A 10,256-nucleotide genomic window follows, 5' to 3' on the forward strand; every position below is an offset into this window, starting at 1 on the left:
TGGGCCAATAGAAACCACATTGCAAAATTTTTGCAACAGTTTTCTTAGAGGCAAAGTGTCACTACAGGAAACTAGGCCTTTCCCGACTTACTTTTACCGACGCTAGGGGAAAGCGTCGGTAAAGGTTGGCTCACAGCCAACCTTTCCCGACGCTTTGGGTTAGCGTTGGAAAAGCGAAAGAAACAACGACGTTATAAAGCGTCGTTATAAGTTTGAGAAACAACGACGCTTATAAGCGTCGTTAGGAGTTTTCCCGACGCTAGGGAAAGCGTCGGAAAAGTTTGGCCCAGCCCAACCTTTGCCGACGCTTTTAATAAGCGTCGGTAAATCCAAAGAAACGACGACGCGTTGATGCGTCGGTCAAATATTTAGAATCTACGACGCTTAAAAGCGTCGTTAGGAAACATTAAACCCCCCAACCGGCCCCGTCTCCTCCATTTTCTATCGGTCGAGTCAGTCGATGCCCTAGCTCCATCGCCGTCTTCTCAGCTCCGTCGCGATCCGTGGCTTCCCCGCTGCCGTCTTCCTCCTCCTTCTCCTCCTCCTCCTCCTCCTCCTTCTCGTCCTCCTCCTCTTCTTTGTTTTCAGGGCTTGCAAACTGATCTCACCTCCATCCGTAGCCTCGATCGGCGATCGAAGATTCCGCTTCTCCGCCGCCGTCGACCTCGCCGTCGTCTGAGGTAAGTCTCCTCCTCCTCCTTCTCTTCCTCCTCCTCCTCCTCCTCCTGTTTGTTTTCTTCTTGTCTTTAACGCTCGCCCAGCCCCCTCTCCTCATCCTCTCTCGGTCGATGCCCTAGCTGCGCGCCGACATCAAACCTCCATCCCGAGCCCTAGCTAGTCGGCGGTCGTCTGAGGTAAGTGATCCTCATACTCTCTTTTAAGATTCTTGACAACCTTTCTAGAATTACTGAACTAGATAGTCACTAGTTTCTGGTGATTTACAGCCGTCAAAAGCATTATAGCATAATCTGGAACCATAGTGTTTTTGGTTTTTAGCATCAAAAGACTTGAAACTAGTTGATTGCTTGTAAAATGTCAAAGGACTAATAGAGTTGAAGATTACATGTCTGATGCTTTCAAGCTGACAGACTTGTAATTGCCCCCTTTCCTTTACATCCTGTTTCTGAAGAGAAACTAGCATAAAAAGTATCTCTTACCAAATTATTATGTTGGAGTGTTGGACTGTATCTATTGTTGGGTCCCTATGCAGGGAATATGTGCTTGCCGGCTAGCTAATATTCCAGGTTAAGGTCTAGTAGTTTTGCACAAATTAGTACGGTGTCAAGTTGTGGTCTGCCATTATATCAAATCCTGATGTCCAAGTAGGTTGGTCGGTTACATGTCCTGTATATCAAACACCTTGAAGCATGTCCAGCCTGAAGGCAATACTGATTATTATAACATGTTGGTTGTCACATAATAACGACTTGTGCCAAAATGCAGAAAGTTTTTACAAGGTTCTTGCATTGCCAGTACTCAGGGGGGGCATGCTTGTTTGTTGCCCCTTTCTACCCTGGAATGAAAAATGATATATTTAAGCTCAAAGGAATATGTTCATATTTTTATTCTGGCTTGTTGATTTTTTGAATGCTATAATTATAAGTCAAGGATGTTTCATTCGCTCTGATCAATTGCTCCTTGACTTATGAGTTCATTCCAGTTCTAACTATTTTGCTTTAAATCATTTGCTTTTAATGGCTAGATGTTCATTCCAGTTCTAACTATTTTAAATCATTTACCTTTAATGGACTTGTTATTTTATAGATGGACTGGGGAGAGTGAGGCGAACACGAGGGCCCACTCGAGCACGGGACGTATGGAGCCTACCTGAGGATGAGAAGATTGTCGTCCATTGCAACGAGCTGGGGCAGCCCATCAAGAATGCTGCAAGCATTTTATCAACTTTTTTAGGATCGGTTGCGCGGAAGGGACAATTGTGTCCACTCAACTATACGAAATGGAACGAAATGCTTCCTTCGTATAAGGTTGAGCTTCTTAGAGTTGTTGAGGTAAAGAATTGAATTTGCTTACTATCTTCAATTATTTTTTGATTTAACATTGATATAACATTTTTGACTTTGATGTAGACAAAATTTGTCCTTCCTGCAAATAGTCATGATTGGGTGCTGAAGTCCGTCAACCGCAAATGGAAAGAATATAAGGCGAAGCTAAAGGCGGATTGGAAGCACGAGGGCATGACTGAAGAGGAGGTGGCCCGTGTTTGTCCTCCAGATGTAATCTCTCATCAGTGGAGGGAGCTTGTCCACTACTGGTTTTCCGAGAGAGCTCAGGTTGTGTATATTTTTTCAATACCTTAGATTGTATTTACTATTATTATAGATTAGAAATTTATACATTTTATGCATTACATTGTTTATTGTTTTTCGGGGAAGACATATTCCAATATTGGTAGAGCTGCTCGAGCATCACAGACTGTTCCTCACACTTCAGGCTCCATGAGTTATGCGAGGCGTAGAGCTGAATTCGTAAGCTTTCTTGAAATAATTTAAATTTATTTTAAATTATTCTATCATATAGCATGAATACTCTTGAAATATACTTTTTGTTGTAGATGGATGATAATGGGAGGGAGCCTGGTAGGGTGGAGTTTTATAGGATGACTCACACCCACCGAGATGGCAGCTTTGTCCGGGAGGAGTCAAGAGATATAGTTGTATGTATTCATCTTTGGCTTGTGCTGTATTTTTTTTGGTTTTATTATTGGCATACATTAATTTTAATTTTTTTTGAGAGATATAGGATAGGGCAACAAATCTTATTTCGGAGCGCGTCGGGGGGTCATCATCATCCGACGCGACCCATAATATTGAAGCTGAAGTGCTCGCTGAATTGATGGGCCCAGAGCGTTATGGTCGAGTGCGGGGTTACGGCGTTGGAGTTACCCCCACTCAATTGTCTTCAGTGGGCACATATACAAGAAATGCCAGAGAATCTAGTAACACTGCAGAAGTTCGTCGGCTTCAAGCAACTATTGATGAGTTGAAGCAAAACCAAGCAAATTTGCAGTCTCAGCTTACGAATATTTCTTCCATGTTACAACGGTTTCTTCCTTCTCAGGTAATTAACTTTATTATATTTCAATACTTTACATATTATCAATTATGATATATGGGTTGATGTATCACATTATTCCTAACTTTTATGTTTTCTCTTTCTTTTTTGTTGTAGATTCCTGATTCTTCAAACGCTACTAGACATGATGATGATGGAGCTGAATCCCGTCCCTGATGCATTCTAGATTATCTTTTATGAGTTTGATATGTATATGTTTCTTATTTTTCAGAGTACATTGTAATTTGCTTTTTCAGAGTACATTGTAATTTGTATGGCAGCTTTTCTGATACATGAGTTAAAAACATGGAGTTTTAATCAGATATATCAATATTCATATTTTGACTGATCTGAGTATTTGTGTCAATGTATCAATGTAATACAGGTTCATATTGTTATAATATATATTTTGTAATTTGTATTTTATAATACTGATTATTGTTTTATTTTTTTTTAAATCAGGAATTCCTTGGGAACTGGAGGGCTGTGCCTACTAGTACTGGTAATTAAGCTCCTCTAACCTCTCTATCACGCCCTTCTGCGTCCCCTTTTGACAGGATGGCCTCTCATCATATCCAAAATGAGTTAGCTATTTGCTGAGGCTTTATGTAGTTTTGGATCACCAAAAAGGGTGGCCTTCCGTGAACTGGTTAGTTTTCTTGATTCTATTGTGATGTGTTGGTGTGTTGATTAGATATCCTTTTGAGTTCTTCTTGGTTAGTTTTCTTGGTTCTGTCGTGATGTGTTAGTGTGTTGATTAGATATCCTCTTGACTTCTTCTTAAATCTCTCCTTCCACATGGTGAGCTTGTTACTAATTGAGACCCTAATTTAGTTTGGATGCAGAGGGTCTACAACTCTAGATCTAAAAAGGTGGTCTTTAGTGTCCAATTTTGTTTACGCTGTGTAGTTATTCGTTTATTAAATCCTCTCTTGTGTTTGGTAGGGCTGATGAGATGCAACAAGAGCTGTAGGCTAAGATGGATCAAGCGAGGCAACTTCACAGAACAAGAGGAGAAGCTCATAATCCATCTCCAAGCTCTTCTTGGCAATAGGTAAAATATCAGCAAACATGCCTTAGATCCCGAAAAAAAAAAACTTTAGAATATATGAGCTTTCTTTGCACAATTTGAGTCAACTTATAAATTAATATATGTTCTTATCATATAATATGAAGTACTTTGGTCCTAGGCTCACTGTGGTTTATGCCTATATTGGTGTGTTAGAAATTAGTTTCTTTTGGGTGGTAACTCTGAGGAAACTAGTGAACTTTACTCGATCTTATATGCCCGTATTTTTTTCTTTATAGGCTTTCTCGGGAATGAAGGCTTTCCGATTTTTTATATTATAAATAGTTTTCCCCCAGGGTAATTAGAATGTTTCAGAAATTAAAAATTGTCTTTGTTGAGTTATAAAGCCCAGGAATCAGAAATTTGTGAAGTGTTGCTAAAATATCAGCCTTAGAAGAGGTTGTGTGTTGGATTCCCCGAAGCAGTAATCAGATTAAACCAGTTATTTGGCTCTTTTTTTTCTTTTGCTAACACTTCAATTAAATTTTCTCAGACCCAAATCCAACCCAAATGTTGGAGGAAGCCTGAAAATTGTGAGGTGCTTCTAGCGCCCTTTTGAGAGAACTAATATAAGGATTGCTCAAATATCAGCCTTAAAAGATGATGTGAGTGCTTGATTATTAAACCCTCTCCATGCTAGTCTAATTCTGTATCTTGGATCACAATTAATCTTTTATACCTGGAGTGACGAAGCTGCATGGCTCGGAAACTGCGAAGTAGTAGCTGTAGGTCCAACTGATTGCTTGCAGTGATACATTAAATGATGGTGGGTTCACTGCTTTGAGCTTTACCGCAAGTCTGTGAGTAAGAATCAAAGAGATTGCTAACCAGACAGGGAGTTCAATCTATAGCCTGGTGAAGTAGTCATGAAACTTGACCCCACATTTGATGATTTATAGGGATTTGAGAATCCGTTTACATAGTTATACAAAATATAAGAAAGAATCTTTTGTGGTTTTCTGGTTCTAATTATTGGACTGCATTTTATATGCAATGGGACCTAGTATAAAGCTTCTCATTTGTGCAATCTTATTTCCATGACTCTTCCCCCAAACTGCAATTATATGTTAACGAGGTTGGCCAACAGGCCTAGTTTTAGGATATATTGAGCCAGGCCTTGAAATATGCATATTGAAAAAATTGAGTTTCTCAGCCCACTCCCGGCCTATTAGAAAGCAAGAACATTTGTCATTGTGCAGTACTGAGGACTAGCAGCAGAGAGGCGCTGTTAAAGCATTGCAGTTCCACTGTATTGTTTGCATTGCTTTGAGCTGATATAGGCAGAGGTCTAACCATTGCTTTTTAACACTTGCCTTCTAGGCTATAGTTGCAAGAAACTTTGTCAAATTACTGTGGATATTCCATGTGATAATTAGCAAACAAGTTGTTCACAGGGCAAGAAGTCATGTTTATTTCATTGCCTATGTAAACTGTTATGCTGCAGCTTAAGTTTTGTTATTTTGAATGCAGAATGGGATCCGTGGGGTGTTCCAGATGATTACGAATGTGAAGTCATTGAGGACGATACTCCAATTCCGAAACATGTTCCTCAACACCGACTTGCTCCACTTCCAGAAGAGTTCTACAAGACGCTGGAGGCGGTAATGTCGAAACCTGCTCCAAAGGATGAACCTTCCACTCAATCGAAGGCTTAAAATTATGGTGTTGTTTGGCTTGAACAAATTTTCATATTTGGAGCTATTGTCATGCCTCTTGGTTGCTGGCTTGCTGCTGTGGCTTTTATGTCAATGTTTGTCATGGATAAACTGGCTTCCTCTTATGAGAAAAATAATGATAAGAAATACCTGCTGCTGATGTATCTTTAACTGATGAACCTTCATTGCCTTAAATTTTTATTGCCATGGGTTGAAAATTTATGCATGACTTTGGTAGATGTGGTAGTTATGATTTTGCTTATTCTGTGAAATGAAAATTTTGTTTTGATGGTCTCAAGTGCTGTAAATCCCGAGAAAGCCTATAAAGAAAAAAATACGGGCATATAAGATCGAGTAAAGTTCACTAGTTTCCTCAGAGTTACCACCCAAAAGAAACTAATTTCTAATTGCTCTCTGTACACGGATTAAAGAGGTCCATGATGCTTGTGCCGACGCTTTATAAAGAAGTCCCTGATGCTTGTGCCGACGCTTCGAAAGCGTCGGCAATTGAGCAATTTCCGACGCTTTAAAGCGTCGGGGAAAACTTAATCTGGGACAACGCTCGGGGAAAATCAGGAATTGCCGACGCACATAAGCGTCGGTAAATCAGGAATGGCCGACGCAAAAAGGCGTCGGTAAAAAAGGAAGTGGCACCACCGGCAATTGAGGAATTTACGACGCTTAAAAGCGTCGGGGAAACCGACATCGCCGACGCTATATAAGCGTCGGTAAAGCCATGTTTTTGCCGACGCTTTACTCAAGCGTCGGCAAAAACTTTTCCCACTCTGGTATATCCGACGCTTTGCCAACGCTTGGCTTTGCGTCGGGGGTATTTTAGCCGACGCTAATTAGCGTCGGCAAAGCTCCAAAAATGCGTCGGGAAAGGTCCTTTTTCCTGTAGTGTGTCCACCGCAAGCATCAGTGTGGCAGAAAGAAAGTACGCTTTGTATATCATAATCCGGTATGCATCGTCTAAAGGTTTGATCATTGCAATATTTAAACAAATAGGGTTCGTCATAGTAATAATTCTTTACTTCGCGCAAGAAAATTTTTCTATCTGTCGACCCCCAATGCTCCGGCATCCGGCTTGTAACAAGAAAATTTACAATATCTGCATACCATGGTATACTAGAAAGTGCAAACAACTGCTCTTCAGGGAATGAGTCCTTGATGGAAAACTGTGGCACTGAATCATGAAAAACTAATCGTGATAAATGGTCAGCAACCACATTCTCTACTCCTTTTTTATCTTTGATAGTGATGTCAAATTCTTGGAGTAGAAGTATCCATCGTATTAAGTGTGGTTTGGCCTCTTTCTTATCCAACAAATATTTTAGTGCCGCATGGTCCGTGAAGATAACAATAGGAGCACCAAGGATATAAGAGCGAAATTTATCTAAGGCAAATACTACTGCAAGCAATTCCTTCTCGGTGGTAGTGTAATTCATTTGAGCATCGTTTAAGGTTTTGCTTGCATAGTAAATGACATATGGCTTATTATCCTTGCGTTGTCCTAGGACAGCTCCTATTGCATAGTCGCTAGCGTCGCACATAATCTCAAAAGGTAATGACCAATCGGGTGGTCGCACGATGGGTGCAGTGCTAAGCATAGACTTCAACTTTTTGAATGCCTCCTGACAGGTTTCAGTCCAATTGAACGGTGTATCAAGGGATAGGAGATTACATAATGGTCGAGATATGACACTAAAGTCCTTGATGAACCTCCTATAAAATCCGGCGTGACCCAAAAAATGATCTAACATCTCTAACCGTCTTGGGTGCAGGTAGCTTAGCAATTAAATCAGTCTTAGCTCTATCTACTTCCATGCCCTTCGATGAAACAATATGTCCTAAGACAATTCCCTTTGGCACCATGAAGTGGCATTTCTCCCAATTTAGTATCAAATTCTTTTCCATACATCGAGCTAAGACAGCTTGTAAATGTGACAGGCAATTATCAAATGTGTCGCCAAAAACTGAGAAGTCGTCCATGAACACTTCCAAAAATTTTTCGTTCATGTCTTCAAAGATGCTGAGCATGCATATTTGGAATGTTGCAGGTGCATTACACAACCCGAATGGCATTCGTCGGAAAGCAAATGTGCCAAAAGGACAAGTGAAGGTAGTCTTCTCTTGATCTTCCGGTGAAATTTCAATTTGATAATATTCCGAATAGCCATCGAAAAAACAATAGAAATCATGCCCTGCAACCCTCTCCAATACTTAGTCTAGGAAGGGTAGAGGAAAGTGATCCTTTCGTGTGACCAAATTCAGCTTTCGGTAGTCAACACACATGCGCCAACTCGTCGGGACACGAGTTGGAACTAGTTCACCTTGTTCATTTTCTACTACCGTCAAACCCGATTTCTTAGGAACGACTTGAGTAGGGCTTACCCACTTGCTGTCGAAAATTGGGTAAATAATACCCACGTCAAGCAACTTGAGGACTTCTGCCTTAACCACATCTCTCATTGTAGGATTCAACCTTCGTTGCATTTGCCTTGTGGTTTTGGCATTATCCTCCAAATATATCCGGTGTGTGCAAATTAAGGGGCTAATTCTCTTCAAATCGGCTATAGACCACCCTAAGGCTCCTTTATGATTCTTTAGAACACCAAGTAATTTTCTTTCTTGGTCATGATTAAGATCAGACGAGATAATTATAGAGTAAGTGTCCTCGGGTCCAAGAAAGGCATACTTGAGTTCCTTCGGTTAGGGTTTCAATTCGAGCTGGGGTGCTTGCTCACGGGATGGTACTATTTTCATTTCTCGAGGCGACAACCTCTCAAATTCTCCTACTTTTGGTCTCCATCCATTGACCATTTTGATATCCAGATTATCCACAATAGGTGTGACTGACAAATCATCATCATCGGTTCCATTAGGACACCAATCAATTAAGCTATCATTGGATGGGTCGTTAATTGCTTTAGCTAACAAATATTCTTCTGCGATGGTTTCAACCCAATCAACCTCCTTACTCTCTTCGAAATCATTGGGTTGTTTGCACACATTAAAAATGTTCAGTTCTAAGGTCATATTACCAAAAGAAAGCTTCATGACGCCATTCCTACAATTAATCAATGCATTAGAAGTTGCAAGGAATGGACGTCCTAAAATGACCGGAATCTGAGACTGTGAGTTCAAAGCCGGATGTGTGTCCAATACGATAAAATCTACAGAAAAGTAGAACTTGTCTACTTGGACTAATACATCCTCGATAATCCCCCTTGGAATTTTAACTGACCTGTCAGCTAATTGCAAAGTGACGGAGGTTGGCTTCAACTCACCTAAACCAAGTTGCTCATATACAGAATATGGCAACAAATTCACACTCGCCCCTAAATCTAACAATGCTCGCTCTATCCTAAAGTCGCCTATGATGCATGAGATGGTTGGGCAACCTGGATCTTTATATTTAGGGAGAATGTTGTGCTGCAAAATAGCACTCACATTTTCAGTTAAAAATGCCTTCTTCTTAACATTTAATCGGCGCTTAACAGTACACAAGTCCTTCAAAAATTTGGCATATGAGGGTACTTGTTTGATTGCATCAAGAAGAGGTATATTGATTTTACTTGTTTAAAAAGCTCAAGAATTTCAGAGTTAGGTTTGAGCTTTTGCAACGGCTTTAACCGTTGTGGAAAAGGTGGAGGAAAAGGACATTCAACTTTCTTAGTAGAAGTTGGGACCTCAACTTCTTCTTTGTCCCTTTCATCGACTTTGGGAGCATCAGAATTAGAAATGACTTGCGGTCTCAATTGGACAGTTTGATCAATGACTTTTTCATTACGCAAAGTCATGATGCTTTTTGCATGTTCTGTATGCGAACTAGAGGGAGCCGTATTATTACTACCGTGCACTTGTGGGTTAGGTTGGGGTTGAGCTGGAAGCTTACCCTTCTCTTGGGTACTTAGGACGGTAGTCAACATTGACAATTGGTTCCTTATGTCTTCAAAATTTCGAGTATTTTGAGCATTGATATTAGCTTGACCTTGTAGAAAAGTTTGTATGGATTGCAATGTATCCTCGATATTTGGCTTTTGAGAAGGTGATGGTGCATAAGGAGGATGTGCAGGTGGAGGAGCTGAATGGTGTGACTGTTGAGGATGATCGTTTCTCCACCTAAAGTTTGGATGATTCTTCCAACCAGGGTTATAGGTATTCGAGTATGGATCGTTATAAGGCTTTTGGTAGGAGTTCATAGCATTTGCTTGATCGTGCAAGACTTCTTTGAATGCCGGTATGGTGGGGACAATCAGTAGTAGTATGACCCGACATATCGCAGATACCACAACACTCGTTTCTAAGCTCTATAGTCTTGACAGGCTCAACCTTCCTAAACTCAATTTCTTCTACCTTCCTAGTGAGGGCTGCCATTTTAGCGTGAAGATCATCCTCAGTTCTGAGGTTGTAAAGGCCTCCAGGTACAGAGCTAGTAGGCTTAGGCAAAGATTTGT

At 40.6% G+C, this 10,256-nt stretch overlaps 2 long non-coding RNA genes across 4 annotated transcripts; both read left to right on the forward strand.

Moving 5' to 3' along the window:
* Positions 1-439: 439 nt before the first annotated feature.
* Positions 440-6,022, forward strand: LOC120104737. 3 transcript variants are annotated; one of them, XR_005507096.1, is made up of 5 exons: positions 440-680; positions 798-854; positions 3,535-3,721; positions 4,018-4,126; positions 5,612-6,022. It is a non-coding gene; the product is annotated as an uncharacterized LOC120104737 (long non-coding RNA). The 3 variants fall into 3 exon arrangements; XR_005507097.1 differs by lacking the exon at positions 798-854 and having other exon boundaries at positions 441-680; XR_005507098.1 differs by lacking the exons at positions 440-680; positions 798-854 and adding an exon at positions 3,146-3,273.
* LOC120104738 lies at positions 2,616-3,065 on the forward strand. Its single transcript, XR_005507099.1, has 2 exons — positions 2,616-2,674; positions 2,761-3,065. It is a non-coding gene; the product is annotated as an uncharacterized LOC120104738 (long non-coding RNA).
* Positions 6,023-10,256: the final 4,234 nt, after the last annotated feature.

This window comes from Phoenix dactylifera, unplaced genomic scaffold, assembly GCF_009389715.1.
Source record: "Phoenix dactylifera cultivar Barhee BC4 unplaced genomic scaffold, palm_55x_up_171113_PBpolish2nd_filt_p 000090F, whole genome shotgun sequence".
NCBI lineage: Eukaryota > Viridiplantae > Streptophyta > Magnoliopsida > Arecales > Arecaceae > Phoenix > Phoenix dactylifera.